Source organism: Xylocopa sonorina, chromosome 3 (assembly GCF_050948175.1).
Source record: "Xylocopa sonorina isolate GNS202 chromosome 3, iyXylSono1_principal, whole genome shotgun sequence".
Classification (NCBI taxonomy): domain Eukaryota; kingdom Metazoa; phylum Arthropoda; class Insecta; order Hymenoptera; family Apidae; genus Xylocopa; species Xylocopa sonorina.
This window is the reverse complement of record NC_135195.1, coordinates 14,879,457-14,900,237: the sequence shown is the minus strand read 5'-3', so window position 1 is coordinate 14,900,237 and position 20,781 is coordinate 14,879,457. Positions and strand designations below refer to the sequence as shown.

Here is a 20,781-nt window from a genome sequence, read left to right as displayed (position 1 = left end):
CAATAACTAACCTCCGCTAAAATATCGTATATTTCTATTCTATCAACTTCTGAAACGAAGACGAAGAGTAAGAAGAGAAGAAAACCACTTGGACAGCAACTCTTCCTAGCTCGCGCGAATTTGCAAGCCCAGTTTTATCGAGGACACCAGTTTTGTCGGGTTCGCAGCGTCATGGCGGCCACGTTCGCGGTCGCGCGGACCAGAGCCAGGAGCGAGAGGAATTCCGGGACGCCAGATGCGGCGCAGCCGGCGGTTCGAGGATCTCCGGGGCGACAGCGGCTTGGACAGAGGCAGAAACGCGGCTCTGCGATCGGTTCATCCCTCTCTGGCTACCCTTTATCGTCCCCTTCTGTCTGTTTGTCGTCCGCTTATCGCGCGGCCCGTGACTTCTACCCGCGCGTGGGTTCTCTTTATAGTTGGCACCGCAAAGGAAGTCGTGCGGCCGCGAACTTGCCCGGGGATCGCCTCCGAGGAGACGGCGCGGTGCGCACTGTAAACAGAAACGCGGACGGGGATCCGAACAAGCGGCACTCGCGCCAACTTGCTCGGCCTGCGCCGTTTCTTGCACGTATAATGGCCTGGCTGAGGTAACTCAAACAGCCTTGGAGAGCGTTAGCCCCCCGTTGCAGGCTAGCCTTGGGCCGTGGTCGCAGTGGTTTCGCTGGGATTGTAGTATTGGTCGCTGATGGTGCCTCTCGCGCGACTTGATACGTCGCTCTAGCCTGATGCTCCAAGTTCTCTATTAGAAACGCGTTGAATAAGTCGCACGATTCAAGCAAACTTAGCGATTTCTATAGCGATGTAATTGCTATGGAGCTTGGAGAGTAATTTTTTTCCCGCGTGGGCGTCGCTGTGGACGCTTATAACAAGAGAAAGGGTGGCCAGGGTTGCAAAGGGGTTGGGGACGGTTGACGGTCGCTTTGATTTTGTTTTTTATCCGTGTCACCGGGGAGGTAATTAACGAATCGATTAGCTATGCGATCGAGGGTGGAGCGAGGTGCTTGAAAACGTAAGAAGGGGAGTATAATGTGCAGGGCTGTTTGAAGGGGCCCTTGCGGCTTTCTTGTTTGTAAGAGTGTTTGTTCTTTGAGAGGTTACGTTTACTTTGAAGGCTGGAATAATTTGACTTTGTCCCCCAGCAGGGGACTCTTATTTTGGCCTGCTTGTTTTAATAACCATTGGTTACTCTGGTTCGACAATTTCGTTGCGCGCGTCACATCCAGGTTTTAGATCGCGCAATTACTCCAGATCCATCTTGGAATGCATACTAAATTTCGTACCGGTAAATACACGTCGAGGGAGCATAGAAATTTCACCAGTGTTTAATTTCCGGTTTGATGGATTACAAAGGAAGAAGCGGGGAACCGCTGGAAGATAAAAATGGAAGATATTGGAGTTTAGCGTGTTCAGAAACGATGAATCATCTCGATCATCATTAACAACAGTTACATTCTAGATACATCATAAAACTCTCGCAACAACATATTGCAAGAAGAATTAAAAAAAAAAAAGGAAAAAAAGGAACATACAGCTCATCCTGTAGATCTATCAAAATCAGCAACGGGAATCAAAACAAATGGAAATACCTCGCGAATTGTGCCACCACGAAACAGACCAATAGTTGAATGAAACGTGGGAATCTCGAACCATCGTCCTGGTAACTTATAATATTCCTCTCCGTGCGATTGCAAAGAACTGACGCGTGCGCGTCCCAGGAGCAAAGCTATGTAGGTGACGAACCGAGGGCAGGGCGTTATTTATGCTCAGGGAACCGGGTCGCTCGAAATTCCGAAAAATTATTCCTCCCAGCGGGCGTGCGTCGAGGATTTTTAAATATTCCATGCGTCATCGCGCCACATGAGGCGACGTTTCGAAGTGCAAAAGGGAAACACGCGTTTACTTCTTTATCCGCCATCTCTGTATCGCCATCGCTCGATGAAAAAATAAAGAGTGCATCCATAAAAGAAACATGAAACAGGGCAACAGCGGGCGTGACGTATACACATATACACGTACACACACACACACACACAGTTCTTTAATATCGATTATTGAATATCGAACGTCGAATCTGTTTCGTTGGACGTCTTCAGAGTTTCGTAAGCAAGACGAAGCAAGGTACAAGTTTACACGAACTTTTTTCAATCTGAATATCGAACTGAAATTTCGACTAGGCCGTACGCACTACGCGTCAGTCGATGTAATTCATAGGCCATATTTGTAGCGAACAGTTTTTCTTCTTTTTTCTCACAAAGCGCCCAGTATCCTGCCGCATGAGGTAAAGGATTACAGAGTTATATACGCGAGAGGGTCGTGAATATGTAACGTATGTAGATCGCACGGCTCGCATAATAACGTCCCTTTTTCCTTATTCTCACCTTCGCAGCTTTTTTCCTTCGTCCATCCGGTCGCGTTTCCTCCCACGCCTGTCTCGAGTCTGTTTTTACGATTGCAATTTCGAATTTACATGAGAGCACCGCCTGGCGCCCCAGTTGCGCGGCGCAACGTCCAACTTCCTGCCGGTGTTCGATTTTTGATCGAGTGCGGAGCCGATTTCGAGTTGCGCACCGGACAAATCGATTTAATATTTACGCCACTGAGTTTTTCGTCGCGCGTATTTAATGTCGTCGATACCGCGACACTATATTCATAAAGAGGATATCGGTTTTTTTTTTTACAAAAGCGCTATCATAACGTTTCAAACTTTTTTCACGCAATAAAACTTTCTCGTTAAAAGGATATCGATTATTCGAATGTTCGAAACGGTCTAAGTTAATCTGGGTCAAATGCGGCAGAATCTGTGCCACGGCGGGGTAAGTTCTCAGCGAAAGGGTCGCGGCGTTCGCAACATGCCCATATATTACACCTGACTAATTTAGGACGGTTCCAGACACGAGTATTCACCGCCAAGGCGTTTCTGTGTACGGATTCCTATTGCGTCCCATTTCTAAACACTGTTACTATTTCAATGTACCCTGTGGTTTCTACCTGAACAGGCTACCCCAACGTGCAACCCTTGCGGGTGGTATGAAAATTGACCGACACGCGTTCTTGTTTCCTTCAACGATGACTAGCTTCCCTTCAAACTTATTACACGTGGAACGTGGTCTCAATTAAAACCTCGTCGACTCGTCGAACAGAGTGGATGTCCAACAAAACCACCCCATGCTTAAAGTATCTCGAGCCACTTTATCGTTGGCGGAGCAGAAACAATTCCGATGGTAACTTCTCGACAAACGTTCCCAATCTCAAGAATGGGCCACCAAAATGCATCAAGGTCCGCCAGTCTAGACGCGAGCCAAGGGAACGACTTTCGCAACGGGGTCGACGGAGGTTATTCAAGCGACAGACGCAAGGTTTTCCAGCGGTCGTGGCTACCTGTTAGCCGTCGTGCCCGGTGCTCGTTAGGAGCGGAGCTTTGTCAAAGAGGCGGACCAAGACGCTAATTACAGAGGGGGCTACTTCCTGGCTACGTCTGTGCTTCCTTCGCGGAACAGAGGACGACGCCAGGTCAGGTGATCACGCCGCAAAGCGGCGGCTGGCGTCGCAGACCGGATGTTGAAACGGCCGCCAGGTTTATCCCCAACGTACGTAGCCACCCTGCGCGACGCGCATCAAAGCCAGACGTAGATCTCGCGCTGTCCTACCCGTTTTTCTCTCCTTTTCACTCCCAGCGACGTTTCATCCCCCTCGTGGAGGGATGAGAAATGAGAGACGCGCGAAGGCAACGCGAACGTTCGTCCGTGCGATCGTTGCAAGCCTCTTCCTTTAAGGAAACGATGGTTAAATTGTTTACTGGGGACGTAAAAACGCGGCTAGCGGAGATGAAGAGCCGCCATGCCTACCCCTCGCGACCCCCGTTGCATTTCACGCGGAACGATGCCGCGCGTATTTCTGCTACCCCCGCCAGCGCCTACGGACAGGCCTGTTTTAAAAGGATGAAGCGCGCCCCGTGACGGCAAGGTGTGTCCTGGACGTGAAATCAATGTTATTTCCGCCTTGGTAGCGCGCGCCGTCGTTCAGACGGGAAAAAAGTGTCGTCGCCGGTTTCCCCGCGACGAGCAGATCGTTAATGTTACCGTGAAATTGGAACGTGCCGTTCGAATTAACAAGATCGCGCCCAGGCATCGATAAAATTGACCTTTTCGTTGCGTTCACTTTTTCTTCGTTTCTGTGTATTAAAATTGTTGGAGTAAACGAGTTGATACCGTAAGAAAGAGATACTGGTTGCAATTGTGTAGAAAAATAGAAGCCAATGAAAGTTAATAATTAACGGGAACAATCTCATCGTGATTACGTACGTAAGGTTTCTCAAAGCAAGAGGTTTCGTTCTCGCGATATCCACCCTCGAGCCTGGACGCCCATCGCGAGATTACTCGTAAGTGCTCGGCGCGCGAGAACTTCCGGACCGATTTTTATTTATTCCCGCATCAGTCTCGTCTGAAGCGTATTCGAATCGTCGGCTGGGAAATTCTGTAGTTCGTCGAGAACGCTTGTTGCGCGGAACCGACTGTTCGAGGATTGTTTCGATTTGAAGAGGACCTTTTTTCTCCCGCGGTTCGACGAGGTCGGCGAGAGGTCTCGTAGAGGAATTTCTATTCCACGGTTGCAGACGCGAAGAGCTGTGCGCCCTTTATTTTAGAAACGAAATCTGTTGCTGAAAGCAACGGCTGCGAATATTTTAGAAAAGCGGTGGCTGTTCGCAGAGAAGCACAGCCACGGGCGTCGAGCCTAACGAAGCGAGACGTTCGGATGGTCACTTGATGCGTCCGCCATGCTCGTGGCATTACGCGACCTCTAGAAAAGGTAATGACACCGTAACTAGCGTCTTGTTAGCGTGGCGAGCATGGACGTAGCTCCTCGTCGATTTTACGGTTACGCGAGGTATCCCTCGAGCTGCGCCGCGGGCTGTTTATAAAAAGGGTCCGTGAAAACGGTTTCCGGCGTACAAACTGGCTTCTCATTTACCCCACGCCGGCATTCGCGGAGTTGGTTGCGTGCAAATTTTGTCGCTCACCGTGGTTGTCGAGAAAGAAACTCGCTCGGCGTTATTCTTCGTTCTGACGCGCGCTTCATTTCGCCTGTTTCCCGTTTGTTTGTTTGAAGAGGAGCGAACGCCTCCGATGGAGAGGATGGTGCATCTCTCCTCGCCTTGGTTTCCGTTTCAACCGGCGGCGTGCTCCTGACGACGAGCGTGCGTAGCTCGTTTCGCGGATTACGCTCCGAATAAAACAGAAGCGCACCGTAAATGGCGCCGCGGTTTTAGTTCAACTGTAATTACGTTTTTAATTTATACGACCGAGGATATATCGCGCGTGGAATGTTGCGTAACGGTTGAACAATTTTTTTAAGATCGTAGAGCGACTCAAACGAAATTTCATGTACCTGTCAATTGTACTTGATACACGTGCGTGTATACGTATAGATTTTATTAGGCTCAACGATAGACAAGTTTCGAATATATGGGCATTGTCGCACGTAAATACTATAAAGATGCACGAGTAATCGAAACAGGGAAACCTGCGACTAATTTATTCGGATTTCCGTTTTAGAAGCATGGAAAACGAAAACGGATGACACTTGACCACGCGATACTCCGATTTGTAAGCCCACCGGGTTTTAATTATTAATTCCCGTGTTTTGTGTTCTTCGAGGAGGAGAGCTCGGCTAGAAATATTGCCCGCGTAGCGGCGTATTTCTGAAAGAGATCGTGACGCGGTCATGGAGGAACAGCGTGAACCAACGAGATCGAGAGATACTCGCGCGGTTCGCAGCAGGGCGTTCCAAGAATTATGTCTCTATGTTCTTCATATTTTTTCGATGTATGCCAGAACGTTGCAGCAGACGTCTCGTATCTACACGAGGAGAGAGAAGCGTTTAGAATTTACAGGGTAGATTCGACCCGTTTAAACGGAGATTTAAAAACATTGTTTCGAAGTTAAATGGACACCAATGATCTTTATGCTCGTGCTGTTCGAAATTATACAGCTTTCATTCTCTCGCAAGATAAATTAGACTCTGAATACTATGGAGAGTCACTGAAACGACGTTCCATCTCGCAAATAATCATTTAACGCATTCTGTGCCTCTACTCCCTTTTCTCGATGATTATAATCTTTGTATTATTGTAAAAATTGCAAATGAAAAGTGTCTAAAAGTCGATCCAGCACTGTCAACCGCCATGACAGTATCATATCACTAATAGTTGGAAGGTTAATGCACAATCATGAAACGACGTCAGTCAGAACGTCCCAAACGCTGACGGAAGCGAAAGGAACGAACCAGTTGAAGACTTGGCGTCTCTGCGCGAGGAAGGTTAAAGTGTCGCGGGCTCCTCGCTTGTATTACGCATTCTCTCTACGTGGAGAAGATTTTAAAAAGCCTTTCTGGTACCGGGCCCGGGGATTCTTTATTTATGAAGTCAAGCAGCATACGACACTCTGCTGAATTCGCCGTGTCCTTTCGACTCTGATATATAGAGACGTACTCGCGCCACCATGTGTACGAGTATAGAAACGGACATGGCAGGTCCACGAGGAAGGACGTGTCTATCAAACTGTGGCTTGGATGGGTTAGGGAATGCGAGTCGGTGCTGGAAATAAGGAATAAATCGTCTTTGGTCGACCAGAATGAATAATAAATAATTGAAAGTAGATGGTTGAAAATTTCTACTAACGAATGGATTATAATCGATGCGAGAGGGTGGTGAAAAAGATAATGAACAAGATAAATGGTGTCTCCTCCTGGAAAAATTGTTTCAAATGGCAAAAGGAATAAAAAAATAATTAGTTTCCGTTTTATTTCGTTTCGAGGATCGAATCATCCGTTACGATTTCTCTAAAAGATGGCGGAACGTTCCGTATGCGAGTCGCTCGCAGGAAGACGATTGGCTCGGACAAAAAAATCGAGCGAAACGCGAGTGAATATCCGCTCGTGCAGATTTATCGCGGGCAGAACAGTGTACACGCGCGACAAGTGGAACAACTCGAGGCGGAATAAAAGTTACGGCACGGGGGGGAACGTGATTCCGCGGCTCCGATAAGAGCAGGATAAATATAAGAAGGAAGAATACGTTCGCGCGAGCCGGATGTATCGGGCAGAAACCAATATCAATTCGCGAGCCGTCTGATTTATCGTGCCGCGCGGAATTTTCGGTTTCCACGCGGGAACTGGGTTATAAGCTGCGTTCCTTATCTTTGTCGCCGGAACAACCGCGATACCACGGCTGTCGATAAGAAATTTTGCGAACCATCGAATAAACTAACTTTCAAAACGAGAACACCCACGTACGTACAAAACATTCGTCACGCGGCTACAATCGAAAGCCAGAGAGAGAGAGTCTACTCTTACTTAATACGCACGATTACACACCACCTCTCATCCCTCAGAGATCAACGTTTCAACCCTCGCTACGCAAAGAAAAGAAGAATCGAACCACGGCAAAGGAGATTTCGAATGAGAGATCATTTTAATATAAACCCTTCGCACGTGGCTACCCTCGCCAACGAATAATTCCAGTCGCTCACTCGACGCAAAATACCCTCTTTAACAACAACCACCCCACACCCCTAATTAAACAAATGAAAATTAGTACCCGCGTTCCCGGAACATTCCACGAGCGTTCATCCCCTATCCCTCTCGCGGCAAATAAAATCCAACCCCTGACGGGCGCGCGCACCCGGAAGAGTCGCACAAAGGCGGGCAAACAACTCTTTCGCGCTTCTTCGTTATTAATCGAACTTACGAGAGATAAACGCAGTCGGGAGGGACTGGCGCAGTATTCAGGCTTCGAGATGATTACTGCCGCCTCTCGTCCGGGCAAAGAATAATACGGCTGGCTCGAGGGGAAAGGGTTTAATAAGTTTTCCAATTATTGTCGCTCGATATCATCATTCCCGTTGGATTGGGACGCTGGGAATGGCCAGGATGGCTGGCTCGAGGGATCGAAGGGGCGAGACTGTCACGGGCACGTGTTAGGCGACCTCCAACGGTTGCTAACCCCTTCGCCTCTCCCTCTGGCTCTCGTCTACCGCGCTGACCGAAGGTAGACGGATCGACGAACAGCCTCGTCGGGATAGCAGCCTTTTGACGTTGGTCTCGAGCATCCGTTTGCCGGATAAACAATTTTCTCGTCGACGGACGTGGAATAACAATCGTGCTGTCGACGATGAGGAAGATTCTCGATGAAATTTTTGGCAGCTCAAATGGGGATATCCTGGTTGTTCTAAGTAGTTTAGTCAGCGGCACGTTTCGTTGGGCGAGGTCGATTAGAATTTTCTTTTTGATCGTCAATTTTAAACGAGAGCGTCGTTTTTATTCTTGTGGTTCGTTTCGATGACTCTGCGAATTGTCATTGATTCATGGAAGGAATTCGCAAATTTTGGAAACGTCTCACACGTGAGTGAACAATCGAAAGAAAGTACAAGGACTAATATCGTAAGGAAAAGTCGGTTTCAAAGTATTCCTTTGGCAGTATTTCTAGATCCTTTCCAAGAATCGATAAAAAGGAGGGAAATTGAAGCTGCAATAAAGCACGTGCAGATTTAGGAAAGCATCGTTTGGGCTTGACGCACGAATAGTATTTCAAGTCGCGTAGCCTTTTGACGCACCCCTGTGACCTGGTGCCTCCTCGTGATCCCGAAATCGTATGCCCTCGTAGCTTTCGGTGTCTCCGATACACGTTTCTCTTTTCTACGAATTTTCGAGGTCTATCCCGGTCGAAAGAATCGCGGGTCCCGTATTTTTGTGCGGGAAGGGGAGGTTTCCGTTGGCAGATTTCAATATGTCCCTGGTGCCAGTTTGTTACACGTACAATGCTCGCAATTTTCTTTGACAGAAAATACGTTTCGTCAAATCTGACGTTAACAACCCTCTTACGATCTAGTAAAATTCACTAGCTGAAACTGGGTGTTTATTCGATATCATTAATACAGCGGAGGAACAGCAATTTGGATCCGTGGCTGGGGGAGCCTTTCATCGAGGGTTTAACCAAAAATATCAATTTCCACGCAGGAACAAAGCGTGCCGAACGGAATCACCGCAGAAATGGTGTAAAACTGTTACAGGCACGTATCCACGGGTGGTGTGCGTCGACGGGAAATCTCTGGCAACCAGAGGGTTAGCAGCGGCGCGCAGTGAGATTTTCTATTTACACGGACGCGGTCCGAGCGATCCGGGGCCGATCGATGGGACGAAAAAAATCGCCGCGAAAACCGGCGCACCGCCGGCGAACAACAACGATCTAGACGTAATTTCCATCTCTTTCCTGGCATTTAATTTCCGCGGAATTATCCGGCGAACGAGTCGCCGCTCCTCCCACGGCCGCCATTTCCACTCTGTAGTCATCGAACGCGAAAATGCGAAACGCTGGTGGTCGAGAACGTGGCGGGACGAGGAGAGAACGAAGGGGGGTTGGGACGCGGTAGGGTATGGGTGTTCGAACTCGACTGACAGCGAGAATTATTTCATTCTATCCCGTCCGAGGATCGGTCGCGAAATCTCGTCGGTGGCTGACTTTTTTCCCACCGTCCTCCCCGTCCTCCTTCCGTTCTTTCCTGCCTTTCGCTCGTTTCCCTCCATCGTGGCTCGAATCTGCTGCCACGACGCGGGTACACGGTTACGTTCTACTGTCGATCATACGTACGGGGGATGCTTGATGGATTCTGGCGGTGAGACGCGTTCTTAATGAATGCATGAATTATATCGTAAAATTAATGGCCGTCTGTGACGCGAGCTCTCGCGTCGCGGTGTCTGCAGATTACGAACAATGAACGTCTAAAACTCGTTCAGATTACGTCTCTCGAGGGTGTTGATATCGGATCCTGTACTTGTAATCTTCATTCGCGTCCACCTTCTCATTTGTTCGCGATTACTTCGTAGATTGTCTTCGAAACGCGTTGCTTTACCCGTAAAAACAGCCGAAAAATCGGAAAGCGCATCCCTGATTGACAGTCATCCCCCATCCGCGCGTACGAGGGCTTGAAGAGGTCCGTGACGGGAAGAAAAAAAGAAGGGACCAGCCTCGAGGACATTGTGCGGAAGAGTGCGCGGGTAAATCTGTCTGGGCCACGCTCGACCACGGAGATTATGGAAATTCCGAGAAACGGACACGACGGACCCCTGAAAAGGATAGCGGGCGAGCTGCATTCAGCCTGCCTCATCCGCATTGTGTTTGCCTACGAACGCCCCGCGTTCACCAAGGGTCCTTGTCAACGGGGGTTGCTCCTCCGCCGTATCGCCACCTTGCCCCTTCAGAGCCCGCGGCATTATTTTTTGACCGGCTGTTATTTCGAGCCGTCGTGTCGCGAGTGTATACACATACTTGTTACAATGTGTCCCTGTGGCTTTACGAGAGCCTGCAGGGTGACGTTCCGTTTGTCGCGGCTCGTTCAGTTTGATCGAACGATGATGATGACGTGGACGGAATCGAAGCTTCGAGGTAAGTACGCGTGCGACGCGTTTACTTGTCGTTAAAACTGCGAACGACGCGTTGCAGACGTCTGTGTTTCACTGTCCATTTCAGAGGGCTTAGACGACGACGATTTTTAAATGTCTTTAGAATATCTCGAGGTATACACTTTGGAATAGGACTTTAATGGATCCTGTTTTCTGATGTAAAGAAGAACGCATCGATAGGTTGACAAAAAAAAAAAATCCGACATCTTTGACTCGCACGCTCGAGGGATCCGTAATGCGGTCGAAGAAAGCAACCTTTCATTTCGCTAGCTGGCTTCTATGTAGAACCTGCCCTTTGAGCGTGGATCCAAGAATGCGAACGCGGACTAGACCCCTGGCACCTCGCTGCGACGAAAAACGGATTTTCCGCGCTGATGAACTACAATGGCTGTACAGCTTATTCCTCCCTCGGTCGCCCCCTCGTTCGTCCCTGTTCCAGTTTCACGTTTCCATGTGAAGTGAATTTGATGTATATTAATTCCCAAGAAACTCCGTTTCCCTTTACAACCATTGTACGCCTAATTCTCATTAATTACCGAATGCGCTATTAATAATACGTTGCTAACAAAAATGGCTGCTAGCGTTTTGCCTCTGCGTTATCGATTCGCGCGTTCCTCGTTAGAAACGAACGCAACGACATTGTAAGCGCGTTTCGTTTCTTCGTCGCGACTGTCGATGGTCCCGAAGGAACATCGTTTGTTCTCTTGCTCGGAGGTAGCTAATTATCGATATAATTGTCTCAGTAAATCCGTGTTTCTCCGGGGTTTTCAATTCCGCCTCCTTTGAGGGCTGATAATCGGGAATTAAGCGACGAAAGGACGAGAAACGGAAACTGGGCCACTTGGCCGTGTACCAAGCGCGCCGCGAAAGCCAATCGCCGAGCGGAACCGACGCGGTGCCGCGAGTTTAAACAGTGGAATTGCCCTCGGAATAAATAACAGGCTCGGCGATATTTATAGGCAGCTACTCAAATCCCGATCGAGTTCATTACGTATTTAATAAGAATGCTTCCGGCGACGAGACACCGTCTGGCTCGAGCCGTGGCCAATGAGTTCTTAACGAAAGACACCGTTCGACAAAATGTATTTCAGCTACGGGAAAATTGGCTATTAAATGGATGAAAATACCCCGTCGATCGCTAAACCGATCCCATTCCGCGTAGAAAGAATAATCACCTTTGTACGCGACGTATTTATGGCGATGGTTCTCAAATTATTTCTATCGATGAATCGACAATTTTTATTTCATTCTCAGACGACTCTAATTCCCTGTTTTCTTTACAATAGAAGAACACAAACTCTTATCGCCTCGATGAGTAACGTTCAAGTGAATGCAACGTAGGAATCTGTTATTCAACAAGAATAACAGTAACCCTAATTACCCCTGGAATCTAGCAACCTGAGAAAATATCTGGGTTATCCTACGCACCCTGCAGAACGTAGCGAGCGCCATTCACGTTAACTAACCGCGCTTCAGGTCAGACCCACGAGCGTCGAGCAGAGTCTAAAGCAGAACCGAATAGCCAGAGAAGTTCCGTGAACCCTGTCTATTTAAATCGCCTCGTTATCTCCATCTTGAGAAGCCGTTACTATTTTCCTTCTCATTTATTATACGACAGCATTGTGCGTGGCTCTCCGCTATGCACCCCTCCAGTCATCACTGGCAGACCCGTTCGGTATTAAATCGGCTATCTCTCGAAATCTTCGCCCGGATCGTGTTGCTTCTATTTTTTCCATGACAAGGGCTGGCCCTGGTAACCCGATAGTTTTCCTCGTGGATCCCCGAGGACCTGCACGCCGCGCTGCAATTATCCGATTTGTCACGGCGGATACCTTCCCCTATCGAGGCGTTGTAAATACGAGCCCTGGTATGATTCAGTCGATCGCGGATTAAATAAGGTGAGCTGAATGGAGGTGAAACCTTTACGCGCTGGCGATCGTCGCTGATTGTATCGCGCGTACAATCGTGAGATTTCACAAGTGCCCCCCCAAACAACCCCTAGCTCCCCTTTCTTGTAATCCCCGTACAGTTAGTAGGTATTCGCTGCTCGTCGACGTTATTACACGCCGCCAGATCGATTTGTAATACCTTTTCGCATACTCTTCTACATCTACGAGGTTACGAAGAGATTACTTTCCCGCTTCTATTCGTCCCTCCTCCACTTTGTGTCTACCAAATATCAGGGACATCGTGTATAAACCATGCTATGAATCAAATTTATACCACTGCGTATATTGGAAACCTTGAATCTGCCTAAAAAATACTTTTAACGACTTCGAGAGAACTTCTCGAAAGCCTAATCTTGACTAAAAAATTCCACACGCGATGGCGGTCGACGCTCTACCGAAGAGGGACAGTCTGGCGACGCGTTCTCGACGTTTAAACGGGGAAAGCGGACGAGCATCGCGCTTATTACCAGGGCCCCGTGTCAACCGGTAGGAAAAAAGATGAATTAAGCGGCGAAAGATGGGGTGGGTTGGACGCGGGGGATGAAAATCGTGGGGTGGAGCAGATCAAAGGGCGTTCGCGACAGGGAACCGGCGGATCTCACGGAGGATCTCCTTTCGCGCGTTTTCGATTCGCGCTCCACAGGATCGTATATTATCGTCGTCCGTCTCCTGGATACACTCAGGGAATCGAACGTAGGACGGGGCGACGGTGGACGTAGCCGACCTCGCCGCCCCGAAATTTATTAGCTCTAATTCCTTTCATGTCACGGTCAAAGGTAAATCCCCGCTCGCCACGGACACCGTCCTTTGAAAAATGTCGCGAGGGTCAGGCGGCCTCTGCCTCGCGCCACGAATTCGAATTGCTTTTGGATTATGAGCTATTGTTTCAGGACCTCGCGCAGCTGGCCCGCAATATCGAGTGTTTTAAAGAGATTGCTACGATCTCCGGAGGTGGCTAAAAGCATGATTAATTGAGTTCCTCCGAGTGTCAACGGTTCCTGTTCATCCGACCGTGATTTATATATTAATTTTCGTCCTAAGAATTGTACCAATGTACTGTATAATATTATCAGCAGAGAATTGCACGATAACAATAAGGATGGCGACAGAATGATGCATCGTCGAATTTGAAAAATCCACTTCAATCGAGGAATAAACTGGACGCGATCGTTTCAGATCCATCACGTTCGATTATTCCGGAAACAAAAGAATCGAGGAAAAATGAGATCTTTATTAGAAAAAAGTCACGGTTCCAACGTCTCTGTCCAACTTGCGATTCACCTCACACTCGCAACATTCACCTCGTCGTCAAAAATCCGACTGATCCACCGCAAAAAAAAATCCTGCTCGTTTTTCCTCGATCCCTTTCGTTCGTTACCTCGATTCATCAGACGCGTATCCAAGGGGTGGCGAGAGCCTACGTACCTGCAACACAAAAAGAGAACGACGTGTCAGATTAATACGATCGTTCCACAGGCAAAGGGAAGAAAATCGAAGGAAACGCTCGGCCTCGTCGAGGAGGGAACCGTTCGACCACGCTCGCGAGGGGGTTGCGCGAGGCAAATAAATTATTTTTCCCCCGGCTCGCGTACAAACAGGACTGCGAAGGGAAAAAAACGCTCGCGTCTCTTAATGAACACCGGTCGGGTGTTCCTTTGAGCGTTTCTTCCGGAATTGGCTCGGGTAAATTCGTAGATGAACATCGACGATCATCCCTGACTGGTAAACGTTGGACCCTGGTCGCGTCTCGTGGTTTATTTGCAGCATCCGATTTATTGTCAGAAGAAAACTCTGTAATATTGACCACTAATCGATCGTGGAATTCGTCGATGCGTAAGCTCGTATAAAATGTTCAGACGTATTTGGCAGAAATTTTGGGGGGATGAATGAAACTGATGTAAGCTGATGAACAACATTTTATAGCGTTAAGAACGAAACGATTTTTGTTAATGTAACAGCGAAGTTCGCTTCTGGGACGATACTCGAGACTGTCGCGTGACACTCGAATTAATGTGGACTGGTCGCTTAGGGTTCGCGATTAAACGTTCATCGCGCACGCGAAAGGGTGGCAGAGATTACTTCTTTTCCACGACTGTACGATTTATTAAAATATCAATCCGTTTCATTTGAACTGGATACAAATAAATAAAATCACACATCGCTTAAATTTCCTCGGTTTTCGACGTTCTCGAACATCATACTCGCGATCGCAGGCGGACGAGTAGAGCGGATCCAAGTCCAGGGAGGATTGCCGTTGGAGTGGCGTAACGTACGAGCGTGACGGTCACGCGATCGCTGGTTGAACAACCTTCGAGACGATATACGACTATTCGATATTAGCATTTACAATTTCGCCGCACGCTAAACACGCTGGCAACCCCATCGTGTAATTTACCCCGCGATAGTCGCGCATTCGCGTTAACTTAAGCTTCAAGTTCAACTCTTAATCGTTCGCGATTACGATCTGTTCGAACCGTTACATTTATTAATATCAAACTTATACTATTTCGAACTCGCTCAACGATCGTACGTGCAAGATTAGAAGACAGATAGAAAGACCTGTTAAAATTATATAAAAAAACACCCATCTCTAAATCGAGAACGAGCCACGTCCCACGCAATTCGCACGCAAACACTTGAATCGTTCCGCGTACTCGACGCTCCTCCGACCTACTCTCGAACCTAAAATCGATCCATCCGCAAGCTGTACCCGCGAGTATGTTTCGCCAACGAGGCTCTTTGTATTCCGAGTCGCGGTTAGATCCTTCTGCACGCAAGGATTCTCGTGGCTCCCTTTTACGCGGCCGTGTAGGAGAGATCGTAATCCTTTCGGCACTCGTCGATCCCCGGCTAGGAATCGTCAATGGCCGGTAATTTTCGCCGGTGACTCCGTGATTCTTGAAACGTTAATCTGCCGTGGCTGGAGGGGTTCGAACCACTCGAGGATCGGAGCCGAAAGGCAAGGGTTGAGGGATTGCGTTTACCGCGAGGAAGCCAAGATGGAGGGGACGCCTCGCGTAATCCCCTTGATGAGCTGCTGCCCTACGCGAGAGCGGAGAACGCGCGCCTTTGTGCCTCGCTCCATCCCTGTCCCTCGAGCGCGTTTCAGCGGCAAGTTCCAGGGTCGTACTCGCGTTCTGCCACCTCCTCCTCTGGCTAGGGGTGGATTTCGGGTGGGTTCGGTTTCGATAGTCGAACGAGGGACTCGCGGTTCGAGGTTTCGTGCCACGGAGCGACGAGTTCGGGGACTCTTCTCTGGGGGATGTTGCGGGCTCTGCGTGTTGTTGGGGCGCGCGGAGTCGTGGGTCGGATGAATTTTCGTTTGCTACAGCGCGTCGAAAGGCTGTACTTATGGCGATTATGGTATAATTTACCATTACGAACCAGGAAATAACATATGGAACCGTGCTCGAAGAAAGTACAGCGGTGATAATGAAATTTGAAACGCAGCGTCGATTAATTGGAACACGGGTAATAATAATCACCGTGCTGTACCTCCATTTGCATGCGACGTCATTAACGATACCAGAACCAGAACCAAACGTATTTTCCATCCGCTCGCCCCACCGTTGGGCCATTTGCCTGCAACTTCTTCCAGCCACCGGACTCATTAACCCAATTCGCCGGCTCCTTTAGTCGAAGCCTCGCTGCAGTGTGGGTAAAAGTAACGCGGCGAACGTTAACCGCGACGAAAAAACGAGCGACTGGAACCGATGCGCCGAACTGGCCCTCCGTTAATTTCAGTAGCCGCGACAGGAGAAGAACGAGGCGAGAACAAGGTGATCGAAGAGTGACACGATGAAGTATGAAGATATAGAGAAGCTTGCATTTTCTCCTCGCTACCTCTATCGCTTACAATCTTTACACTCAGTGATGCGAGTCACAGTTAAACGATAAAACACGACGATTCTCCATTTGAATCGATTTTAAAGTCCCACAAATACCTCTAACGTATTACACGTGGCTCTCCAGCGGCAGCTCGCTCATCCCACTTTAAACAAACCCCATCGTCCCTCTCTGGACTCCCTTTTTCGATCTCCGACCGCATCGTCTCGCGATACAGCGAGGTATCCATCGATATTTCGGTAATGAGCTCGAGTTTCTGGCCAGCTAATCCGGATTCCAGGTCTGACGAGCGCAGCCACGATATACCGTGGAGTCGTTGGATGGAGCAACAGATATCGTCAGGACGTTTCACCGTGGCTTAATGCAAGAACTTTCGACGACTCGATGCCTCCGACCACTACGCGCGCGCACCTTCTAATTGCGTTCCGACCAGAGGAGTACCTACACGGTCCGCGCGCGCGTTATTGTTGTCATGGAGTGGCGGCATTGGCGGTTGGTTTATGAGTTGGCCCCCGCGGGATTGGTTTTCGGGTATTTTGTTGAGTTGGATCGGTGAGTGGATTGGTCTGGGATTGCGATGTTTTTGGATAGAGGTGCCGGAGCGGAATGGAGTGGCGAGACCGGCTGGATTGTTGTAAGTTGCAGGGATTTAAGTTGGAGTGGTTAGCCGGGCAGGGATCGCGGTGTGCGTTGGGAATCGTGGAATTGAGAGGGGTAGTGGGTGATGCTAATTAAATAGGGAAATCGCTCGGATCAGCCTCGAAATTAACGTGCCTTTTGTTCGGTACGAAAGAAGTTTCGTTCACCACCTTGGTTGAATATCAAACTAATCCACATTCGTTTACAGTTATTGGTCAATATGCGAGGTACACGTATTTGCGTATCTCGATGCGAAATTTGGTTAGTTTAAACATGGCATGAACATTATAATTGAACTAATATCGCTAGTTGGAAAAATAGAAAAATCGTACCAAAGGCAAACACAATCCTATCGTCCTACTTTATCTAGTTTCAATCATTACCCTCCGCTTCCATCTGCCAATTACTCCTTGTTTATCCACCCAGCACGATAGACCACGGGACCTAAAACTGCGGACTTTCACTCTAATCGCAACAGAAATTGCCAGCGCGCCGTCCACCCTACGCGCTCGTTGCATGCACAGAAATCACGCACCGGACACGTTACACCGTACCCATCAAATTAACCCCACCGAGCCGCGTCCCCTGTGGCGCGATATCAACGTTAATTACATCGAACCTCTCTTATGCATTTCTGCGGAATCGTGGCTCATCTGGCATCGTAGCTAGCAACGGTTATCTCGCAGGGCCAGACGAACGCAATCTGCATTCGTCTATAGCGGAGGAAAAGGTGCCCCGTAAGTTCCTCCTGAACGACACGATCGTAATTACTGCCACTGCTTGGTCTGCTGTACCAAACACGGATCGCTAGAACCATTCGAATCCAACATGGTAATTCACGAAAAACACAAACGCTACAGAAATTCTGTCATCATTGTACCAGTTATCTCGCTGAGTTTCGAGCAGACGAAGGTTGGTCACCAGAACCTATGGTCGAGGACTTGCCCAAGTTCCAAACAGAGCTCCCAAGTTCGGTTGATTTAATATACCCGTCCCGTGGGAGGCGGTGGGATCGTCGCGCGACAATAAGTGGCTCCAGCGATCCGGACTCGTTCATTACGCCCGGTTTGTTTATCCTTCCATCTGTCCAACCCGGTGATCCTTTAATAATCCTCGAGCAGCCGGCCGTGCCCTTCCGTTTGGACCCTTTCACGCGCGGAGAGACCCTCGAACCGCGGCAGGGCCCTGAATTCAGGCTTGTTGAAAGCGACGCGGGCATAATCGGTGCTCGCGCGGGTCGACGTAACCGCGGCGAACCTTCCACGACCGGCCGGTTCTCGCTCGGTTCGTGACGCGCCTCGAGCATCGTTTACGCTCGGCTGCGTCGGAGAAAGGCGGATATAGGGAGGGTGGCTGCGACGAAAAGCGGGGAACGGGGGTGGAGGCTGGCTAGAGGGGTAGAGAAACGGGGGGGTGTGCGAGCAGATTGGTGCGAGACGCGACAAAGTTGGCTCTGAAATCCAATTAATTCAGCCTCTGTCGTAGACAATACGGTCGCCATCTTGATTTGGAAATCTAATTTAGCCGCTCTTTATTTATGATAACGCCCGCCACTTATTGTACGTCGTGCCGGTACAAGGGTTCGACAAAGGATTGAAGACGATGGAGGGTGCCGTTGTCATATCCAGCTTAGACGCGGCGGGGTCTACGCTTTGCACGCCGCGCAGGATCCTCGCGCGGCGAGGGTCCTTTACTTGATTTTCTTTAATACTCTCGTTTTATCAACGACGATGACGGTGGTTACGATGGTTTGTCGTGGAATAACAAGATTTTTATCGAAGTTCTCGTCCCAGGATCGATAAAAGGAAGAGTGTATCACTAGCAACGTGTACGCGGAAAGACTACGCGAGAAGTGATTTAATTGATTCCGAATATCAGTCTTTTCAGAAGTACCTTTTTCTTCCATTCGTGCGATACAATTCCACGCAACGAAACACCGTGGTACTGTGCTAAATTCTCAATCGATACACTGGATACCATCGATGAAACTTAAATCGGTAGCGCACAACCCCCGCGATGCGTTTCGTACCTTCCATCGCGATTCCTGGTTCCTGGAATCCCTCCTCGAGCTACAGACCAAAGTCCCTTCTTTTCCATGCTATCCCGCCGCCTAATTGGCGGAGGGCTTATGAAATTTTATGGCGTAGTTATTCTGTTGGTCCGGCGCGATTAACGCCGCGAAGAAATTAATATTTATGGGGTGGGGGGAGGCCTCTCGTTCCTCGTGGCGTAGGAGCGTTAATCAATTTCGCGCGCACCGTCCGCTTGTCTATTAACCAACGAACACGGTCTTGCCATTAAGGAGATTTGTCGCCGATAAAGCATTCGTAACGGCGGGCCCGGTGTCTTATTGCCCGCCACCTTTCTGCGTCTGACTGGCCCCCAACCCTCACCGTCGATCGTCGATTAGATTATATATTACAGATAACGACGCAGCGTGGCCAGGATATTGGCACGGATGCAAAGTCGTCGAAATTGTACGTTCGCGAAATAGTACGGTTACTTTGGTCATTCGTTGGACACTTGGTCTGGTTGACCATGTGACTGATAACTCAACTAGAACTACGAATCGTGAGGTGCTGATAACTCTGAATGGGTTTAGAATTAGTGGATGAGAAAAATGAGTTTATATTCTGGCTATTGTTCTTCGAAAGTGAGGATGCATCGCAACGAGCAAATTTCAACCTCCAGTTACCACAACCCCTACGAATCTTCACTATACATGGGATATGTCAGTAGCAATTTCGACGAAAGGCATGCATGGACGTCCTCGAAATTGAGGGATCGAATGGAAGCCAAAATTCGAACGATTCTCGTTTCTTCCAGAGGGTAGCCCCCTCGCAGTTGCGACTGAGGAATTCCCAAAAGAATTTCCATAACACGTATCCGCCATTTAGACGAGGGGTAGACGCAAAAACTCAATCGCGCTAGGTCGCACCTTTGGCGATATATCGAAAGTGGAATCCTTCCATTTCTTCAGCGATGGGGTTCGAGCGTTTTGGCTTTTTCGACGAGAGGATGTTCGTCAATCGACTCGACAAGAGATACCACGTAATCAGGTGTCTCTCGTTAAGCAAGAAATTTTCGTACGTTCCAGGCAACTGCTATAAATACCAGACACGAGTTTGTTAACGCTGGTAATTCAACTAGAAAGCTGTCTTATAGCGTTTATCGTCACAATACCGGGCCGTGTGCTGTTTGACGATCTCTTGATCGTTCCACCAGCCGCGCTCTTCAAACAGACCCCACAATTATATCAATTTATCTAAAGAGCGGCGGTACGACACGAGAATGGGGCAATTCGTCATCTATTGACAACTCGGTGCCTCGGCACAATTAGAGGTTACAGATTGGATACACTTAAACCGAATGAAGAACGTAGTGTCAATAAGAGCTCTTTCTATTGTACCGCAGAAAAAAAATCGGTTCCATTAATGGCGAAGTGGATAAAGGGGAGAATCCTCCTGGGCTAGCGCTAGTAGCGAGTGGCGTTTTGACGACATTTAAGTGCCGTTTATTCACTTGTAACATATTGCGCTGATACCAATTTACAGCGTTAAAACTTGTTTTCTCTACACTCTACGAGCGATATTTTTCACTCCACATTCCACTATTCTCGCTCGACGGCTGATAACGTCCGCGCAAACAATTTCATACGATAACCAAACCGTATCGTTCACGCGGAAATATGCAAAAACGTCCGCCTACGAGAAGCATCTTACCTGCTCGACGTTCATTTGCATATTCTTGCGTTCAATAACAGCGTCGTTCGCTCAGTTTTCGTAGGTATAACAAACTACGTTCGAGAACACAAGCGGAGCGTTCGCTGTTCGTCAGAAATTGTACCAGCCAGCGCGTGGTCCCGCGATAACCAGTTCCATTTTTGCCTCCA

At 48.7% G+C, this 20,781-nt stretch overlaps 2 protein-coding genes across 6 annotated transcripts in view; both read right to left on the bottom strand.

The window, feature by feature from the left end:
- The window catches only part of Pold1 (DNA polymerase delta 1, catalytic subunit), a 139,838-nt gene extending 138,414 nt beyond the window's left edge, over positions 1-1,424 (bottom strand). The window contains exon 1 of the mRNA XM_076893046.1: positions 1,420-1,424. The gene's annotated coding sequence lies outside the window, so the exon portion shown is untranslated. The remainder of the gene's footprint in view (positions 1-1,419) is intronic.
- The window catches only part of Ten-a (Teneurin-a transmembrane protein), a 568,813-nt gene that overhangs the window by 125,445 nt on the left and 422,587 nt on the right, over positions 1-20,781 (bottom strand). The gene's annotated exons all lie outside the window — the stretch shown is intronic.